Below are 22,809 nucleotides of genomic sequence, written 5' to 3'. Positions count from 1 at the left end.
ATGCGGAGTTAACAGTACGTTTTCACAGTTGAATAAATTTAAAACTTAGTATTAAACATAATTAGTGAGTGCACAATAACAAGCACTTGTACGATTTTTTTCTTTCCTTCAAATACTCATGTTTTTTATGTACTCATTAATAATACAAGCAGAAGCAGCATAGAAATGCAACATATTTAGACGTAACTCAAACTATGGTATGTTTTGCCTAGTTCCTCCTTCGAAAGCAAGCACGGGCAGATACGCCTATGCAGGTCCTTTAATGTCCACAGAAAATTCTATAACCAAATTCATAAGCAAGAGACCAACACCGGAGATAAATAACTTGGTTTTCCAGGGGATCTCCCGTGGGGTTTCCATAGCTGCTGGTACCGGGAAAGCTTTCTTGAGGGCCAATGTGAAGGGGGTCAAGTTGGGTACCGATCCTCATGTTCGAACCATCAAGTGGCTTCCCCCCGCAGGGAAAGACATGGTCAAATGAACTTTGATAGTTCGGTGTCTAAGGATCGGGCCGCAACGGCTTTTGCTATCAGAAATTATGATGGCCAAGTTGTGGATGCGGGTGCCTTCAATCTTGATGGAATCACTATTTTGTTTGCTGAAAGAATGGGCTTAAAAGGACTCAAGTTTGCTCGGTCCAAGGGCTTCCAAAAGGTGATGATAAGAGGAAGACTCCAAGCTTGTTATTGAGGCGGTTCAAGGAAATTGGGAGGTTCCTTGGAAGATTAGAACTATCATTGAGGATGCACGTTGTATCGCTTGCTCCTTTAGTCAAGTGGTGTGGAACCATATCTGCCAGGGAGGCAAATTTGTCGCGGATGCCTTAGATCATCTAGGTCCTTCGGTTGAGACTCCTCACATTTGGATCATTGCTTACCCTCTATTGCTCTTAATACTTTTAATTTTGATAGTATGGGAAACCAGTGTTCTCGTGGCTTTTCACTTTGATGATTTTTTTTTTTTTTTTTTTGATAAAATAAAAAATTTTAAAAATAAATCAAACTTCGGCCCTTTAATTTTGGGCCTCCCCAGCCCGGCCTGCCCCAACTCAAGTCGTCCTCCCGAAATCAAAGAGGGCGCGCAGAGAAACCGAACGTTCGAAATCCGAATTAACTCGCCGAAGCAGCATAAGCTGGGAGAAGAAAACGTGGGTATTCAAATTGGGGGGCAAATAGAGAAGGTGAGCGGGAAAAAACTGGGGTACAACGAGTTCGTGGGGAGGTACTTGGAGAAAAACCAGCCTGTGGTGCTTACAGGTCTCATGGACGATTGGAGAGTGCAGATTGGGTCACCGACAACGGCCAGCCAAATCTTCAATTTTTCGCTACCCATTTAGGAAAATCCAAAGTTCAGGTACTAATTTCTTGCAGAAATCTGATTTAGTGAAATTAAATATGAATTACGAAGTGTGTTTAGAAGGAATTAATCATAATTAAGAAGATTGATTATGTGGTAATTAGATATTAGCTAATCTATCAGCCCTGTTTTGTTTTCTGCAGTTAAAGATTCAAGCCTTGTATTTTTGGTGTAATATTTCAGTGCTAAGTAGTTTTTAGGTGATGTGTGATTGTCATGATTAAGATGTTAGAGGAATTAATCCTAAATTAATCCTAATTAATCCCACCACCCCCTTTATTTTGTTTTGTTTTTTCAGTAGTTTTGTAGTAGAATTAATGCTTTAAAGGTTCAGGCTATGTATGTTTGATCTTTTGAAGGTGTGGTGATATTTTGTCACTTATAGGTTGCAGATTGTGGTACTAGAGAATTCACACATCAGAAGAGAATGGAAATGACCGTTGCAGACTTTGTTGAGCAGTGGCTCGGGGACCCCATTCAGGAGCATAGTTATGCTTCAAGTCATGAAGCTACGAGCAAGGAGTTGCTGTATTTCAAGGGCTGGCATTTTGTTAAGGTGCTAGTTAGAAACTTTGAATTCACCCTTTATTTGCGGGGAATTATGGGGCAGTTGAGGAGTTAGTTTCCTGGTGATTTTATGCTTTGACATCCTTGTTACTGTCTGCCTCGGTTGTATGTGGACTTTGCACATGTACTTGGGACATTCAGCTCTGAGAGTCTATCACTTTGCCCGTATCAGTCTATCAGTGTGTCTAGTATAAGGTAACATCTCAGATTTTCTAGCTTAGTCCCCTGACTTGTTCTATCATCCTTTGGTATTCTGATCTCCAGGAGTACCCAGAATACAAAGCATACAAACTCTGGTGCTCTTTTGTGATGATTGGCTCAACATGTATCTTGACAATTATCACATGCATAACGATCCCAACATTTACTCAGAAAATAACGAAATAAGTTGCTCGGATTATCATTTTGTTTAGATGGGAGCAGAAGGTTTGGGAATATTTGTGATACATTCATTCGGTCTCTCTCACTTTCTAGTCATAGGTATGATCTAAGTCAAAATTTTCAAGGAGATTTAGCTCCCTTTCTGTGGTTTATGCAGGCACTTGGACTCCTCTTCATGCTGATGTTCCAGGTCATATAGCTGGTCAGCGAATGTGAAGCAAAAAACGGTGGCTTTTCGTCTCTCCTTCTCAAAGTCATCTTGTGTTTGGCAGGTAAGTTTACAATTTCCTGCACTAATAGGAATCAGAGACGTCTGTATTGGGAGTCTGGGACACTGGATTGTGTATTGCTTTGATAAATGAAGCATATTATAGAACTCTCTCTCTTTCCCTCGCTTGAACTTCAGGAATATGAAAAGCTGTGTATATAATATCTTTGATGATGTTGTTGAAACAAATGTTCCCGGCTTTGCAGCTTTTTTTTTTTTTGTGTTGAGACCATATGTTCATCTATTGAGCAGGCTGTCTGGTTGGAGTGCATTCAAGAACCAAATGAGATTATCTTTTTGCCTAGTGGATGGTATCATCAAGTCCATAATTTGGTATTTCTTCTATTTCTTCAAGTTTGTTTCGCCCCTATCATAAAGTAGAAGTATGAAAGCATGCAATGATTATAAGAGGTTTTCCAAGTAAATCACTCTCCATTTGCAGTGTGACCTTTATTGCCAGTATAACAGAAAACTTATAGCAGTATGTGCCTTCTGTTTAGCATTTTACATTTGCCTTTGGCTGATTGAAACGGACTTGGCCCTGCTTGTTTCTTGATCTCAATATCCAGGATCTTGTTTTATCTCAAAACTTCATGTAGTGTAAATCAAGTTGTCGTTTCAGCCTCTTGCAACCCCTTCTTTTCAATCAAAATAACAACTATCTTCATGCTTGATGAACGGATTTTTTTTCATCTTATTTGTGTTCATAATACTTTCAGGAAGATGCAATTTCCATAAACCACAACTGGTTCAATGCTTATAATATTCGTTGGGTGGTAAGTGGAACACTACTGCCAGAGTATCTCGTGTGTTAAATTTTAACCGTTCCATGTAAAACTAATGATGCTAGTGTTCTAGTGGCACTAATTTATATCTATTTAGTTATAGTGGGATTTTCTTTAGGGGGGACTACTACTACAAGGCTATGGAGTACATAGAAGACATCAAGGATATATGTGATGATTTTGAAGGTCTCTGCCAACAGAACCTTGCCGCTAATACAGGTAAAGTGCAAACTTTTGAAGAAAGCTTAAACTCAGTAGATGACAGTGTACTGTATCCTAATATTCTAGTAGATGAACCTGCAATAACCTAAAGCTTTGTTTAAATGAGGGTGGAAAAAGGAAAAATCCCAATCTGCTGGCTAATTTTTTCTTTTTAATGCAAACTTCAGTGCAAAGAAGGCCTACTGACGCTCCAGTTCGAAGATGTGACTACGGAACAGAGGTTCGGGGCCGAAGGGATAGATGAAGACCTAGGAAAACTTTGGAAGAGACCCTAAAAAAAGACTTAGAGTACTTGGATCTAACGGAGGACATGACACAAAACCGAGCGCAATGGTGTTCTAGGATTCATATAGCCGACCCCACTTAGTGGGAAAAGGCTTTGTTGTTGTTGTTGTTGTTGTAATGCAAACTTCAGTGATTTCTTAATCTTCCTAGCACGGTTCTCTTTGGCCAACTTGATCCAACTTTGTTATCATGCTAGAAAGAATGGAAATCACAATCCGAATTCATCTGCATCCATGGATTTGCATGACTCTAGGCGTAACGGCTAAAGGAAGAACAGGCTCGCAGAACAGCCAATATTATGGCAGAATCCACAAAAGCCAATTCTAATACATAGTCGTTGAACAGATTCAATGAGTCATGAGGACAACTAGTTTGAGCAAAATTTGAGATGATAGCTCCCCACATGACAATACGTGCTCATTTGCAAATTCTCTTTTCCTAATCAAGATGTCAAATTAAATAATTTTTTGGTTTATTTATAAAGTTGAGTGGGTTAGAATGGGATGCGTCTATATGTTGATTGTTACAAAGGGATGGGCACAATAACCACGAATATGGGTAACTGCAGTTACCCGTCCATTTAAAACTCACGGTTACAATTATGGGTAACCGTTTTAAAAAATAACGGTTATTTACCCGTGAAATTTAAATGGATGGTTAGGTGTATTACCTGTGGTTATAAACAGGTACCCATTTAATCATTTATTTTAATATATTTGCTGACAAATCTTTGAACCCATCCGATGTTATACGAATCACCTTGTCTAAGTCCTCTTGACGCTCCGAACTTACCCCTTGATTGGCCATTTATTATGATGGAAAAGTTGGTGGATTTCCAGCAGCCCAATATCCATTTTCTCCACCTATCACCAAACCCTTTTCTAGCCAACTCATTAACTAAGAGATCCCTTTCGAGCCCATTCACTTATAACCTATTTGCTCCAAGATTACATAAATGGTAGATAAACATAATGGTAAGCAGAGAATTATAAATCAGATACAATATTATTCATGAACTGGAACCAAATTAGAAGTTAAGACTCCATTCATTTGAACTAAGTTGTTTTAACATAGCAAAGAAGCAACTATATATAATCAACCTAAAACAAAAACAAAAACAATATATAATCGAATACACCCCATTAACGAAATCAACCTAAAACAAACCCCATTAACTAAATCAACCTAAAACAGAAAACCAATACAAATTGACAGAGACAGAGAAACACACATTCACCCACACATACATAATCGAATACACACATGTACAATACATAATATTTTCATGAACCAGGCATCCAAATGATCAAGATGATGCCAATGACTGTCTTATGTTATTCTATTTTGACCACCCTAAACATTCATTTAGTGGATGACAAATAATAATATCAATCTATTATGATTGTTTTTCCTTTAAAATGACAAAATACTTGGAAACATGGATTACCAAATTTTTTTTTTTTTTTTTTGAAGCATTAAAAACATATTCAGTCATTAAATCAGGAAAAATGACCAAAAACGTGCAAAACTGAATTGTTGGATACCAACCTTAAGAATAAATCTTAACAGACCATTCTTATGGGCAACCAAATATAAGCTCTATGCCCCCAAAGAGATTACTCCGAATGCGCTTCCACCTTTTAGAACTGGATTCACATTATACAGAAGGATGAAATTTGAGGCCACCTTTAAAACCTGCAAATTGTTGAAAGTGAAGTTATGTAATATTAGCAAAATGATACATACGTTTGCTCCAAGTTTTTAATACTTGGAGTAGTAATTGTGACAGCCCGTCCCGAAAAATTATGATTTTTATAATTTTATTACGTGGAATTTCAAAAAGGCCCTTTGAGGCATATGTCTCGATTTGTATTAATCGCTTGTCATGACACGTAAGACTTGATTTCTTGGCATATTCTTGTAGTACTCGTCGCTACGGACGCGTGTGCGCAAGCGGTTCGTGATTTGGAGTTATATCAAAGAAGATATTAACGTTTAAAGTTTGGGACATTTTGGTAATTTGAATAATTGTGGTAGAATTTCAGTTTTGGAGAGGGAAATTAAAGGTTTGGGCGCTGCCCAGTTAGAGAAAGAGAGATGGACTGCCCAATCAGAAACAAAAGAAAGAAGAAGGGGGATTGGCTGCCCAACCAAGGAGGGAGGAGATGGACCAATCAGAACAGTGAGAGAAGGGAAGGACCAATCAGAATTCTGAGAAATGAGGGAAAGGAGGTGCGGGGGATCCCTGACCCGTGGGTGTGCGACCCGACCCGGTCGGGATCTCTTGCTATTTCCGGTAGGTTTCCACCCATTTTTCCGACGAATTGAACCGCCTAACCACTTGGGAAGCACTCTAGGACCTATCCTCTATCCTTCCCACCCCAAATTTGGTGATAATTGACCTCCAAATTAGCAAAATCGCACCGGTGGGTGCGATGAACCCTAGCCTTCGATTCTCTCAATTCTGAAATGATTTCTTTCAATTTCCACCACTCATGGCATCCTCTTGAGGCCTATAACAAAGCCCAAGCAATGGTTGGGACGGCGGAGTTGATTTGAGGACGGATTGAGCACACCCAAAACCTAGGGTTTCCGACGGGTTTTGTTGAAATTGGAGGCCTTGCCGACCGAATTGGCCTTGGCCACAGGTATGAAAGTTGCTCTACTCATTAAGATCTTCATTTCTGTAAATTTTGGTAATTTTTGGAAATAGTTGGATTTTCCGGTAAGCCGGGGCGGCCGACCGCCACCCACGGCGGCGCGTGCGGCGGCACGTGGCCAGTGGGCCGCCAATGTTATTTTTAAGTTATACTTGATGTCTTGAGTTCAGTTATGATAGTGGTTTAACGTTAGTTGATCATTTGGACTTACTTTCGATACGATTCATGGTTAGGCCAAAAGGTGAAATAACGATCCAACCGTCGGATCGTCACCAAACTTTGATACATAGTAGTATGTAATATTTGAAGAATGGAGGAACTTACGGATTGGAAATCCTACGTATGGATCTTCCCGAATTGGATTTGTAAGTTCGTAAAAATAAAAGGTTAACCGCCACTCGGTTTTGGAAATTGGCGAAGATCCGACCGTCGGATCGTAACGAAATTTTAGTATGTTGTTCTAGAAGCTTAATGTGTATCTTGGGAAGTGACGGATCGGAAATCTGAGTTGTGGATCTTTCAGATTGAGTTATGTGGGGTTATGACCTTACCGTCGAACTTTGTCGATGGTTGACCTTTGATCAACGAGTCTCGCATTATTCTTGAATGCCCTTGTGGATGTGTGTTATGTGAATTTCATATTCTATGGATAAGAGTTCTGATGTGTGGTTTGATAACTGTTTTAGGAGCTGAGCGTTCGGGACGCCTTGGTTCTAATGTTAGGGAGTCGTAGCGCGGACCCCAGGTGAGTGAGCATTTGTTTTCTATATATACCTATATACTATTGATATTTTTCCCAAAAATCAAATTTAAATGAAATGCGTCATGAAATGAGTTTTGAAATGCCATGCATAGAAATTATATAAATTATATGATTTGGTATATGATGTATATATGTGAAATGGTGTTGTGGATGCACAGGTGAGTATCAGGTGAGGTTTGTGTTGTTCATGTGATTTATTGATGATGTGAATTGTGTTGAGAGCTCATAACCTGCACCCCCGGTGTTAGTGTTTATATTATTCACCCTGCATCACACGCTCACCATGGATCCAAGTAGATGCTAGTCGTACAGACCACTAGAGGTGGTTCCGACATGCCAGTCGTACAGACCATTAGAGGGGTTCGGACTGGTAGGTGACCTTAGATTATGTGCACAGATGATTGATGAGAGAAGCATTAGAGCGTATTATTTCACCATCTTAGTCGTACAGACTACTATAGGTAGTTCCGACTTATGTTCAGTGTAGTGTCGTACAGGTCACAGTCGGTGACTCCGGCAGGGCCGTACAGGTCACAGTTGGTGACTCCGGCTGGATAGGATATTGAGCTATAGAATCAGCCGTACAGGATCACTGTAGGGTCTCCGGTTGATTTATTATTTCCCTGATTTATATTGATGCATTCATATTATATTTTGGCATATGGCATGGCATGGCATATTCTTTCTGAAAAGCGTTGAAGGATTGTGATTTGAGCTTTTGATGATATATATATATATATATATGTTTATATACTATTTTTTCTGGGAAAGTATACAGGTTTTTCAGAGAGGGGTTATAAATGTTGAATAAATGTGATGTTTTGAAAAGCTTTATATTCGCCCACTCACGTTTTCTGTTTTGCGCCCCTCCAGGTTCTAGTAGCAAAGTTCCTTATCGACGAGGATTCATGGCATGTTCCTATTAAGGTGGCTACTTTTGTGGGTACGGTTTCTGCCTATATTGCTGTACTTGACTATGCTCTGACATCACGTGTGATTTGGGTTCATACCCACGCACAGTGCACTTTGTTATTAGGCACCTTTAGGTTTAAAATTATTCGCATTTTTCCTTATCATCACTTTATGGCTTCGTCACCTTCCAGGTGACGGCCAGCACAGCTCGATTCGCAGTCCTAGTGGACATTCCGGATCGGGGTGTGTCAGTTTGGTATCAGAGCATAAGTTTGGCAGAATTGCGTTCATCACATGCGTGATGTGAGCATTCTTGGTTTTCGTGTCTACTATTTGGATTTTGCCACCTCGTCGATTACGAGAAAATGTAGTAGCTTCTCTAAGTTTTTGTAGTCGGGTCGATCTCTTGATGTTTTAGAAGAGCACTCCAGTGAATGTTCTCATAATTGAAGTGAAGAAGTTCTCTATCAAGGAGCGAATCAGAGGAAAGAGGATGACCTAATTATGGTTAGCGCAGCATTAGGTGTTATCAGATGCTTTGCCAATTAATTCGATACTTATCCTCTAGCCATCGGCATTAAACTGTCGAGATTGGAACTCCGAAATAGTTTGATTCCTTGACAGTACCTATTGGAATTCTTGTGAAGTCTACCTTGTTAAGACTCAAAGATAGTCTTGTGTGACGATGGTGCTAAAGTTAGCATTTAATGGAGAAGCACTTTGGAAATATCACTTTGGGTGTATGATTGGACTTGGAAAGTGATATTGTACACTCTTAGTACGAAGTATCTTGTATGTGTAAAGGATGTGAGAATCAATAGTCATAGTGTTGGACCTATGCTATGCTTATGTGGTGTTTTAGTGGATGGTAGCTTTACTTAAGTGGGAAGCTGTATTCTTCCAGCCTTAAAGCTTAAACTATTGGTGATATTTTCTTTCCGTTAAAAGGGCACTAGAATTTCGACGACTAGCATCGGTGGATCAACTGAGATAGAAAGGTGGGTTTTTATTGATTTTCTCTCACCTTGTGATATAAATGTCTGTGTTCACGATCCAATCAGGTGTGGAAAAAAAAAAAAGTCGAGGCTCCACCTGATGTGAATGAAGGAAATTCTCAGTTTAGGCGAGCCTGCCTATGGTTAGAGCAGAAGAGTGTTTGAGGATATACAGTTCAACTTCCTGGGCAACCACAGTTTCTTATTGGTTGTTTCCAAAGGATGATGGCATTATGAGAGAGCTACTTTGGACTCTTATATTAGTTCGGACAATTAGAAAATGAACTAGATTATTATTTGGATATAATTGTAATTAGCTGTATTGCATGTTTTACTTCAAGAATTGAAAAGTCTTTCCTAAGGTTATGAATGCTGGATAGTACGTGAATTGCGGAGGAGCATCGTAATCAGGTATTTGGAGGATCAAGATTGTGTCATAGAAATTTTATGATTTTGACACGATGTTTGAAAAGGTAGTACGTGAACACAAGCAAGGCTTTGTTCAGATGTTGCGTTCTAAAGTTTATCGACTAAGGAATTTATTCAACCAAATCTTCTAATTAGGGAACTTCGAACTTTGGGATTTTACTTAGATTTAGTCACTTTCTTAAGTGACGGTTGGAGTTATTTTCCTCAGACACCAGTTTTATTCAGACTAGTACTTATATCGGAAAGTGTGATCTTCACAAATAGTCTTCTTTCATCATTTCAAAAAGAGTTATAGGGATGAAGGTCGAAATCCTCATAAAGTGTCGGGAGATTTAGGATATTCTTGGTCTCATTGAGGTTATCGACTATTGATGGGCGAACTTACGGCTATAGTGTTCTGCATCACTTTTGATCGAAGAAGTTGGTTTAGTGTGTGATGTGAGTTGTGAATAAAGATCTCAGACGGTTTAAGTGTTGCCTTTTTCTTCATATGACTTTTACATCCTTTGGTAACAGTGAGAAATTTTGGAAATTAGGGTGACGTTTTTTCTCGGATGTTGGTTAAGTAAATGCATCGAGATGGGGTAACACTTACGCTTCCTAGCAGTGGAACCAATAAAGATGAATCATCTTATATGTGTTTGGAGGTAACAATGGTCATTTTTCATTTGAATATGGTTTGGTACTTATTTGTGGAGAAGTGTGTCCAAAATCTTCATTAACTTTGGAGCTTTTTAATTACACTTACTTTTGGACAGGGTAAGTTGCTGGCAGCAGCATTGGAGGGATTAAATCAACACCTATGATTGCACTATCGTGTATTATCCCGGTTGTGCAAACGTAATTACTGAGCATCGTAGCACAGATGGTTTTTATCCTAAGTATTTTAGTCTCCCTCATTTAATTATAGATGACCTCTTAAGTATCGTTGCAACGTTATTTGGATTCTTCAAGAAATTGTCTAAATGGGTACATCACTTACCACATCCAGATGCAAACGGGATAATTACTATAAGCTTTTGGTAAGAAGTATTTTGGTACATGTGGAGTGATAGTGATGCCTTGATGTTTAGAGATGGACTTGGCAATCAATCCATTTTTCCATTAATTTTAAGGGAGCTACAGTTGGATCACTTGTTAAAATTACCTATTGTTGAATTTATTGGTTAGTTGGCATTTTGGTCAACATCATTTCTGGTCATGAGTTCATATTCATTCCTTGTGCTAAGGGTGTATTTGGTCAACTTTGGTACATGCCTACCCTATTGTAGTTCACACTATTTTCAAGGACAGATAGTCTTTCGGGAAGAATTGCTTGGATATTGAAATCTAGTTGGAATCGTTAATTCCTCAATCATCTGTCGATTACTCTGTAGATTAGATCATTACCGTTGGTGATTGAGTCTTCTGGAAGTTGTTTTTGGTTGGGTAATGACAACCAATCAGTTGGATATCTTGAACTTTGAAGTTGATGACCTTGTTTTGGTTCTCGGATTCTCAAGTGTGCTTTAGTGTCTTTGACATAGGTTCTCGCCAATCGATGAGTAATTCGATACATTGTCTCGGCGAAGGCGTGCGCCAGTTTTATATCGATGCTTACAAGAAACATTGGAGTACAATCTCCTCGTGAGTTTATTCGACTTACCCAAAAAGGAAATTCATGTGGTATTGAGAATCAAATGGATTTCAGCTGAGTATTGGTGAAGGTATGAAGCCTAGTGATATGGATGACACTCTCCATGTAAGATTGAGATTACAATTGTCGCTTGAATGTCATCGATAAAGATTTGGATTCTCAAATTTTGGATTTCAGAGGTTATATTCTTGATTTCATGAGCGATGCTAGTGAATAATCGCGAAGGAAATATTTGAGGATATATGTTCTTCTATACGCATCTTTTCAGGACATCATTCCAGGACTTGATAATTTGGGGAGTACATGGATATCAAAGCACTCCTAACAATTAGATTGATGCACTTGAAGATTTTATGACGTTGCTATCGAGTCACGAATCAGATGATCTGGACATAATTGCATTCGAGGAGCAAGATGATTCTTACTAACTTATTGAGACGACGATGAACTATCGACATTACAGGCTACAAACAGTAATATCGTTGGCTTATTTATTGGGCACTCTAAGCTAGTAGGCAAGACGGCTCATCTTTAATAGTAGTTACTCATTAAAATATAATTCAGACTTATTCTCGGAGTTCGTGTCACGACAAATGTTTGGCAAGGACCATTTTCATTTTGAATCTTGATTTTTGTGTGCAAGCATCTTCTTTGAGACCATTTTAATTATTTTTTAATATTTCTGATTTTGCAAAGGTTGAGTGAGTTATTTCTACTCTTGGTTTTAAGTTTGGCGCAAGTATTTGAACTGAAGGTTTCTATATTGATAGTTGTTTTTTATTTTCATAAACTTTTCTTAAGCCATTATGTGGTAAGTGGCATTCTTACCTTACGGATTTTGCGGATGCTATATTATTATACTGACGAGGAAGGAAAAATGTATGAGTTTGGAGGCATGACAAAGGAATAATTGCAATCCGATCGCGACGGAATGGCACTTTCTTTTATGCAACCGCTCTAGCTTAATTTCTTCCTTGTGTAAGTATTTTTATAGAGGTACTCTTCTTACTTTCGAGCATTTTACCTTTACCAAATTATTTTAAATTTCGGGGACGAAATTTTTTTAAGGGGGGAAGATTGTGACAGCCCGTCCCGAAAAATTATGATTTTTATAATTTTATTACGTGGAATTTCGAAAAGGCCCTTTGAGGCATATGTCTCGATTTGTATTAATCGCTTGTCATGACACGTAAGACTTGATTTCTTGGCATATTCTTGTAGTACTCGTCGCTACGGACGCGTGTGCGCAAGCGGTTCGTGATTTGGAGTTATATCGAAGAAGATATTAACGTTTAAAGTTTGGGACATTTTGGTAATTTAATTAATTGTGGTAGAATTTCAGTTTTGGAGAGGGAAATTAAAGGTTTGGGCGCTGCCCAGTTAGAGAAAGAGAGATGGACTGCCCAATCAGAAACAAAAGAAAGAAGAAGGGGGATTGGCTGCCCAACCAAGGAGGGAGGAGATGGACCAATCAGAACAGTGAGAGAAGGGAATGACCAATCAAAATTCTAAGAAAGGAGGGAAAAGAGGTGCGGGGGATCCCTGACCCGTGGGTGTGCGACCCGACCCGGTCAGGATCTCTTGCTGTTTCCGGTGGGTTTCCACCCATTTTTCCGACGAATTGAACCACCTAACCACTTGGGAAACACTCTAGGACCTATCCTCTATCCTTCCCACCCCAAATTTGGTGATAATTGGCCTCCAAATTAGCAAAATCGCACCGGTGGGTGCGATGAACCCTAGCCTTCGATTCTCTTAATTCTGAAATGATTTCTTTCAATTTCCACCACTCATGGCATCCTCTTGAGGCTTAGAACAAAACCCAAGCAATGGTTGGGACGGCGGAGTTGATTTGAGGACGGATTGAGCACACCCAAAACCTAGGGTTTTCGACGGGTTTTGTTGAAATTGGAGGCCTTGCCGATCGAATTGGCCTTGGCCACAGGTATAAAAGTTGCTCTACTCATTAAGATCTTCATTTCTGTAAATTTTGGTAATTTTTTGAAATAGTTGGATCTTCATATTCTATGGATAAGAGTTCTGAGATGTGGTTTGATAACTGTTTTAGGAGCTGAGCGTTCGGGACGCCTTGGTTCTAATGTTAGGGAGTCATAGCGCGGACCCCAGGTGAGTGGGCATTTGTTTTCTATATATACCTATATACTATTGATATTTTTCCCAGAAATCAAATTTAAATAAAATGCGTTATGAAATGAGTTTTGAAATGTCATGCATAGAAATTATATAAATTATATGATTTGGTATATGATGTATATATGTGAAATGGTGTTATGGACGCACAGGTGAGTATCAGGTGAGGTTTATGTTGTTCATGTGATTTATTGATGATGTAAATTGTGTTGAGAGTTCATAACCTGCACCCCCGGTGTTAGTGCTTATATTATTCACCCTGTATCACACGCTCACCTTGGATCCAAGTAGATGCTAGTCGTACAGACCACTAGAGGTGGTTCCGACATGCCAGTCGTACAGACCATTCGAGGGGTTCCGACTGGTAGGTGACCTTAGATTATATGCACAGATGATTGATGAGAGAAGCACTAGAGCGTATTATTTCACCATCTTAGTCGTACAGACTACTATAGGTAGTTCCGACTTATGTGCAGTGTAGTGCCGTACAGGTCATAGTCGGTGACTCCGGCACGGCCGTACAGGTCATAGTTGGTGACTCCGGCTGGATGGGATATTAAGCTATAGAATCAGCCGTACATGACCACTGTAGGGTCTCCGGTTGATTTATTATTTCCCTGATTTATATTGATGCATTCATATTATATTTTGGCATATGGCATGGCATGGCATATTCTTTCTAAAAAGCGTTGAAGGATTGTTATTTGAGCTTTTGATGATATATATATATATATATATATATATATGTTTATATACTATTTTTTTTCTGGGAAAGTATACAGGTTTTTCAGAGAGGGGTTATAAATGTTGAATAAATGTGATGTTTTGAAAAGCTTTATTTTCGCCCACTCACGTTTTCTGTTTTGCGCCCCTCCAGGTTCTAGTAGCAAAGTTCCTTATGGACGAGGATTCGTGGCATGTCCCTGTTAAGGTGGCTACTTTTGTGGGTACGGTTTCTGCCTATATTGCTGTACTTGACTATGCTCTGACATCACGTGTGATTTGGGTTCATACCCACACACAGTGCACTCTGTTATTAGGCACCCTTAGGTTTAAAATTATTCGCATTTTTCCTTATCATCACTTTATGGTTTCGTCACCTTCCAGGTGACGCCCAGCACAGCTCGATTCGGGATCCTAGTGGACATTCCGGATCGGGGTGTGTCAGTAATAGTATTCTAAGTAGCAATCAAAATCTACAAATATTAGTAAATAATAATTTAATAGAAATAACTATAAAATAAAATAAATAAATAAAAATACAATGAAATACTCATCTTTTAGGGCAAACAAGTAGGCCTTCATGGATGTTTTAGTAGAAACAAGATTTTTGTTTTGGAGGTGTAATCACTATGTATTATATTCTTAAAAATAAATTTCGCTTTTCGAAGACAATGTTTCGGTGTGACTCTTGTAAATACTTAGGTCGGGTGAACAACTCAATCATTTCCTTTGATATAGAGAAAAGAACAAATAAAACTCGAACAATGTTTGGAGACTATGTGAAACTCATCATGGCAGAGGATATTGAAATATTTATATAGGAGATAAACGGGCATAACGTTTGAAATTGAAGAGACCTAAAACAATTTAGATTCTTGTCTTTAATTATTTTGTTGTTTCTTTAAGTTCATTGCATTTACGTTTCATTGCATTTGAAAAACCCATAAAAACACAATTCAAATTTAACCACCATTGTTCTCAAGGGAACGAAAAGCCTACACAAAGAAGAGGTTTATGGCTTGGTTGGTCATTTCTGTTGACTGTTGACATAGTAGCCGCGGGTCCACTTCGGCTCCTCTATTGGTTGACACATGGGCTGGGATTCAAATTTTAAAAAATAAAAAATAAAAACTAAAATAATGAAAAGGTAGGCCCATATAGTCCGCTTCCTTTCCTTGTGCTTGCCTAGAACCTCCTTACAAGCGGACTAGGATTCTCTTCCCTCTTCTTTCTATCATCTTCCATCCCCTCCTCTCACACTCTCTATTTTGTCTTTCTCTTTCTATAAAAAATTAATATAAGATGTTGACGTGACTTAATCTTGACCGTTCAAATAGAAAGGAGGGAAGAGGAGGAAAAAAAAAGAGGGGAGAGAATCCTTCTCTCTCACAAGCACCCTCCCTGCCACCCTCCTCGATGATCCTCAACCTCAAAAGACCTCGGCCTCACCGGAGATTAAACACCCATCTTCATTTCATCTTCTCCCTTTAGTCAGTAGAAAATTAGCATAAGTTCCTTTAAGTCAGTAGAAAATTAGCAGCAAGATTAAAGATTCGACCAAAAGTCAAGCTGAAAAATCACTACCTTACTTAGTGATCCACTACAACCAAAATTCAAGAACAAATCAACAAACTGAACCAATCACGACCCCGACCCGAGAGAAAGTAGCTAAACGAGCAACCCCATGGCAAGACTGTGGAGCCAAAAATAATTCGAAAACTCATAAAGACCACACATGGACTTTTTCAGAATAAGACAAGAATACCTTCATTAAATGGGTGGGGTCCACAAAGACTCACATGCACAGTCTAACATCTGTGGAGCCTGGAGCATCAAACTACAACATCATCAAGCTCTCATGACCATGACAAGGAGAAAAGTCAAAGACATTAAAGATACGAGTAATTGATCCTACCTTTAATATCTCCTAATTGAAGATCAACTCAAGCAAATGAGGAATCCAAGTATATCAAATCAATGATACTTCCAAGATAATCTCAAGATATCATTTAATAATGAATATCTTTGGAATTATTTTTTTCTCATCCATCCTACGGATGAATTATCTTGGCCAATCGAATGCTACCACATATCAGGCAATTTCCTACACATGTGGCAGACCCTAGCTCTATAAATGCCCCATCTCTACCAATTAAGCTCTTACTACACACTTAAGCCCTAAACTCTTTTTTAGAGAAATTAACTTAGGTATCGGAGGTTGATTGGCCAACACCCCACCTCATGGTGCGCGAGGCTTTTGCCTTGGTCAAAGGTGTTTATTTGTTTTGTAGGTACAATTTTGTTAAGATTGAAGACGAGAGAATTTGATACCAAAAATTGGTACTTTCATCGAGAGCTCCATTTAATATCTCGAAAAAGACTCGCATTCACTTTTTAGGATTTTCCATTCAGTAAATTTTCTTACACATTCCTATATATATATATATATATATATATATATATATATATATATATATATATATATTTTAAGTTCTTTAAATAGCCTTGAAGAGAAGTAACTTACGATGGTGAGAAATTCTAAAACCACGACGAATGGAACACCCTATGTTCAAGGATGGAAATCATAGGATGGAGACCGTGACATGACCCTATGTTGCCGCTCAACGTGGCTTAACACGGCTGCCATAGCAACCTTGCCACCGCCGAGCACCACCATGTCCATGACAACAGCGACATCAGCCATTGCAGTTGGCCCTGTAGCATCCCCAACCCACACGCAAGGGGCACAAAAACTAGTCCAGCAAGACCAGAGCCCGGTCCAGGAATTTGCAAATGCAGCTGACGCCAGGGCAGACCCACCCACGCTAAACAGAGCAACAGTAAGCCCAGGCCCACGTAGCAGAGCAGTAGCAAGCCTAGGCTCGCGTCGTAGAGGAGCAGCGAGCCCATGCGATATATTTTTGTTTTATTTTGTGTAATTTGAATAAGGGGTTGTTGGAGTTTGACTTGGATATAAATGTAGAATTAATACGTATTTATATGGGCATGCAACAAATGTAACATGTTTTATTGATCTAAACTTAATTAATATAACTATTTCATTAATTAAGTCCAAAATAAAATTAATCCATTGATATATAGCTAATAGTAAAGTTTTTATTAATTTATAGCTGCAAAACCTTTTTTAATAGGTAATAAAGTTTTGCCCGCGCGTTGCTGCGAGATTAGAAATTGTGTGAAAAATTGTGTTTCAAATGTATATACACCTCAACTTATATCACATTTAATTAAATTACCGCAAAAACATATTGACATACTTAATATGAAAATTAAAACTATTTCAAAATATGAAATCAAGCAATCTCAGAAGATGAGAATGGACCAAGTATCAGTGAATGATCACAAAAAAAGAATAAAAAAGTAATTCAATTCCTTAACTTCAAAAAGGGGAAAGATAAAGAAAAAAAAGGTTCCAAGTTATGAGTTCTTACCATAACGAAAATTATGATATCGTTTTAACATGAACTCAGGTTGATTTCCATCACCCGAAAATTCCAAAAACATATAAATAGAAAAGTGAGAAGTAGCACATACCAGTTATTTACATTACATTTCGTTACACATTCATGCGAAGGACTTAGAACTGAAGAAAGACGCATGAAACCAAAATAAACACCGGTAGTCCTAATGGAACTGGAACATGAGGATAACCTACACCTGAGAACTGAACTGAGAAGCTGAATTATGCTGCAAAAAATGAAATTAGAGGATCTTGCATTTGGAATTCATCTGATTGAGTACTAAGCTCCAACAATTGGCTCTCAGTAAGTGAAAGGATGATAAATTAACATACAATATAGAGGTCAAGTGCAGAATTACCATGATATCAGTTGAATCTAAGAAGAAACATAGAAACATGAGTTCCATCCAATTTGCACAAACACTAATAAACAACAATTGACTTTGAATACAGTGAAGGGATAATAAGAACTAAACAAAACCATTAGAGAAATAAGATAGAATTGACATGACATCAGTTTGGTAAAGAACTCGAACCTCTCTGCAGAAGCCAACAGAGGTATTTGAGCAATACACAATAAGTGAACAGGATTTTAACGATATAAGACCCATAAAGACAGAAACACAAACACCAAAATTGCACAAAAATTAATCTACATAGGTATTGGAGCGAAAGCATAACACAAATTGCAGAAATATTACTAAGCACATATATTGGAGCAAATCTGAAATCAAACACAAATGAAAGCAGTGGGTGTGTTTCTGTCTCTCTCCCATCCTTCTCAAATCAATCTCTCAAACATCGATAGCTACCCATTAATTTAGGCTTCTAGTGGCAATTTCAACCCATCCCTCAATCCCGACACCAACCCTTGATTTGAGGAGAAAAAATCAACCCTGACCTCCTTTTATGGCAACCTCACTCCTCCCTCTCCCTTCGCCTCCCTGCCATCCCCCGCCTATCTCCCTCTCTTTGTCTCTGCAGCCCATGCTTTTTGGCAATGGCAAGAATGTAAATAATACAAAATCAAAACTTGTTTGCAAATAGATGAGAAAATTTTATACCTGAAACAGATGGGAAATTTATTAGGAAAGATAGATTAGCCCACATGTGTGTAATCTATATAAAAAAAACCCACCATCTTCATTAGCCAAATCGTTTCACAAATCCAAAAACACAGAATTATATCTTGAACAATGCCAATTTATGATTTCCCATTTACTTAGGCCCAACATCAAAGCCAATGAACTGATGAAAGAGCTAAAAAGAGAACAACAACAACACAACAACAACAAAACCTTTTCCCACTAAGTGGGGTCGGCTATATGAATCTTAGAACGCCATTGCGCTCGGTTTTGTGTCATGTTCTCCGTTAGATCCAAGTACTCTAAGTCTTTTCTTAGGGTCTCTTCCAAAGTTTTCCTAGGTCTTCCTTTACCCCTTCGGCCCTAAACCTCTGTCCCGTAGTCACATCTTCAAACCGGAGCGTCAGTAGGCCTTCTTTGCACATGTCCAAACAACCGTAACCGATTTTCTTTCATCTTTCCTTCAATTTCGGCTACTCCTACTTTACCTCGGATATCCTCATTCCTAATCTTATCCTTTCTTGTGTGCCCACACATCCAACGAAGCATCCTCATCTCCGCTACACCCATTTTGTGTACGTGTTGATGCTTCACCGCCCAACATTCTGTGCCATACAGCATCGCCGGCCTTATTGCCGTCCTATAAAATTTTCCCTTGAGCTTCAGTGGCCTACGACGGTCACATAACACGCTGGATGCACTCTTCCACTTCATCCATCCAGCTTGTATTCTATGGTTGAGATCTCTATCTAATTCTCTGTTCTTTTGCAAGATAGATCCTAGGTAGCGAAAACGGTCGCTCTTTGGTATTTCAGATCCTAGGTAGCGAAAACGGTCGCTCTTTGGTATTTCCTGATCTCCGATCCTCACCCCTAACTCATTTTGGCCTCCATTTGCACTAAACTTGCACTCCATATGTTCTGTCTTTGATCGGCTTAGGCGAAGACCTTTAGATTCCAACACTTCTCTCCAAAGGTTAAGCTTCGCATTTACCCCTTCCTGAGTTTCATCTATCAACACTATATCGTTTGCGAAAAGCATACACCAAGGAATATCATCTTGAATATGTCCTGTTAACTCATCCATTACCAACGCAAAAAGGTAAGGACTTTAGGATTGTTGATGCACAAAATCAGTGAGGACTTTGGTACAACAGAAAGTATTAAGTTTGTGATCTTCGCTAGATTGCTCCGGTCATTAGTGTGGATAAGTATGTAAATGGATAGAGACAGGAAAGCAAACACAAGATGTACGTGGTTCACCCAGATTGGCTACGTCCGCGGAATAGATGAGTTCTTATTAATTGTGAAGGGTTTACACAAGTACATAGGTTCAAGCTCTCCTTTAGTGAGTACAAGTGAATGATTTAGTACAAATGACATTAGGAAATATTGTGGGAGAATGATCTCGTAATCACGAAACTTCTAAGTACCGAAGTGTGGTATCGTCTTCACTTGCCTCATCTGTCTCATAGGTAGATGTGACATCTTCTCTGGAAGTACTCTTCCTCCATCCAGGGGTGGTATCTTTAACTGGTGGAGATGCACAAGGTAATGTATCAATTTCACTTGAAGCTTACTTGTAGTTTCAGGCTTGGTCAAGCATGATACAAACCATGTAGTAGGAGTCCCCCAAGTCGCCGAACTAGGGGATCTGCTGAAAGAGGTGACAGACAAGGTAAGCAATCAGAGCTCCAAGTAATCAGTCCCAGATCAGAAGTTTGATTTCGAGTTCCGGCTGATTGTTCTCATTCTCCCTATCTTGCAGACAGCATGAAGGATAAAGAGAAGAAAAAAGAGAAGAGATGATATGAAATACTTTTTCTTTTGAAGAAGTAACTTTCCACATGCTTATTCTTGAACTGGGCTGGAGGGTTTTCTGGTTTCCTCCAGAGCATAAGGCCGACTGAAGAATTTGAAGGTCAAAACAAGTCCATCAAATCTAGAGTACGTTCGACCCTGCTGATATGAGATACTTTTGCTGTTGACAAAGTAGTGGATGTATCGACAAGTGTTCTGTTGCGCTTGTCTCCACATGCTTCCTTGTATCCTTTTCACTTACCCTATCTGTTCCTCAGGTAGATGTGGTATCTTATCTGGAAGCATAAGATGTTGAAGATGAGTGTTCGAGAGCAATGCCAGGTAAGTAATCAGGTAAGGGGTTCCAGGCAGTCAATTCCTGACTGGAAGCTTGATTCCAAGTGCTGATTAATTGCTCTCTTTCTCCTTGTCTTGCAGGTAAGAACAAGGCCAAAGGAAAAGACAGGGAAAAAGCATGATATGGGATACTCTTGCTTTTAACCCTGATGATATGAGATATTCTTGCTCTGGTGTAGCTTGTTTGCAGAGGTATTATCGGGGGGAAAAGAAAGCTGAGTATTTCGAGAGGCTTCGTTGGGAGTGCCCTCTCAGATATGAGGAAGGGTTGAGCATTTTTGCAGGTCTTCCTGTCCGTTGAGGATAGAGGTCGACATAAATAGGAGTCTCCCTCACAACAAGTAGTAATACTATTTCTTTACCCTGCTTGGTCATAACACGGTAGTGAGAGCTGCCCGCTTCACGTGTTTTAACTCTGTCAGAGCACTTTGAAAAAGTGGTCTGTGGTATCTGGAAAGCTGATGTTGCGTGTGAAGATTACAAACAAGCTTTATCCAAGGAGATATGGCTCTCGAAGTTGAGAAAACGGTGCCTCTTCGATTTTCGAACAAGCCATCCTGTCGGGGATCTGGCTCTCGAGATTCAGAGAACGATGCCTCTTCGATTTTTGAGAAAGTAATCCTGCTGGGAGTCTGGCTCTCGAGATTCGAAGAGCAGTGTCTCTTTGATTTTTGAGAAAGTAATCATGTTGGGAGTCTGACCCTCGAGATTCGGAGGGCGATGCTTATTCGATTTTGGAGCAAGCAATCTTGTTGGGAGTGTTTTCTCGAATGTGAGTAAAGGTTGGGCATGTTTGCTAGTCTACCTTGCCACGGAGCACATAGGTTGACACACAGGGACTTTCCAATTATCCAGCAGTGGTGCTGTTCCTTTACCCTTGTGGGTAATAATATGGTAGCTAAACCTTCAAAATTTATGTGTCTAAACTTTGTTAGTGCTGTTTCTTTGCTATTATTTTACCCTTCTTGGTCATAGCGATGTAGTGGGAGCTGCAAGCTTCACGTGTCTAGACTTTGTCAGAGATCTTTGGCAAAGTTATTTGTGGTACCCATGAGCTGATGTTGTGTGTGGAAAGTAGATGATTAAACAGTAAGATTCACGTGTTTTCTACTTCACCAGAAATCTTCGACAGAATGCCCGTAATTTCCGCAAAGCTGAGTGTGCATGTGACAAGTGCTGACAAGGCTGAAAAAGCAGGTGCCTATTCGATTTCTGAGATCGACCCTCCTGGTCTCTGAGTAGCCCAGCTTTTGAAAAAGCAAGCGCCTCTTCGATTTCTGAGATCGGCCTTCGTGGTCTTTGAGCAGCCCAGCTTTTGAAAAAGCAAACGCCTCTTCGATTTCTGAGATCGGCCCTCGTGGTCTCTGAGCAGCCCAGCTTTTGATAAAGCAAATGCCTCTTCGATTTTTGAAGCTCCGTCGAGTGCAGATTTTTATAGAGGCTGGCATTAAGTTCCAAAGCACACTTGAATCTCCACCAGTAGAAGCTCCCTTCTTACACTTCTAAGATCTTGATTTGTCCGACCTCTTCTCTCTTCAACACTTTTGAAAATGTCTGGCCCCTCCGACCGTCGTTTTGACTTGAACCTTGTTGAAGAGGCAACCACACCTTCTCCAGACAACATATGGCGCCCATCCTTCTTATCCTCTACTGGTCATTTTACCGTTGGGGATTCCGTGATGAAGAATGATATGATCGCTGCGGTGGTGGCCAGGAACCTTCTCACTCCCAAAGATAACAGACTACTTTCCAAATGGTCTGATGAGTTGGCTGTTAAGGATTCTCTGGCTCTCAGTGTTCAGTGTGCAGGTTCTGTGTCTAATATGGTCCAACGCCTATTTGCTCGAACCCGTCAAGTTGAATCATTGGCGGCTGAAGTGATGAGTCTCAAATAGGAGATTAGAGGGCTCAAGCATGAGAATAAACAGTTACACCGGTTCTCACATGACTATGC

At 39.5% G+C, this 22,809-nt stretch overlaps 1 long non-coding RNA gene and 1 pseudogene across 1 annotated transcript; both read left to right on the top strand.

The window, feature by feature from the left end:
* Nucleotides 1-477: 477 nt before the first annotated feature.
* Nucleotides 478-3,734, top strand: LOC103410666 (uncharacterized; annotated as a pseudogene).
* Nucleotides 3,735-5,731: 1,997 nt separating this feature from the next.
* LOC139191085 (uncharacterized) lies at nt 5,732-14,589 on the top strand. Its single transcript, XR_011575222.1, has 5 exons — nt 5,732-6,512; nt 7,211-7,269; nt 8,161-13,204; nt 13,328-13,386; nt 14,288-14,589. It is a non-coding gene; the product is annotated as an uncharacterized lncRNA (long non-coding RNA).
* The last annotated feature ends 8,220 nt before the right edge of the window (nt 14,590-22,809 follow it).

The sequence above is a fragment of the Malus domestica genome, chromosome 14 (assembly GCF_042453785.1).
Source record: "Malus domestica chromosome 14, GDT2T_hap1".
Lineage (NCBI taxonomy): Eukaryota > Viridiplantae > Streptophyta > Magnoliopsida > Rosales > Rosaceae > Malus > Malus domestica.
The sequence above is the reverse complement of the archived record's forward strand: the minus strand, read 5'-3'. Positions and strand labels throughout refer to the sequence as shown.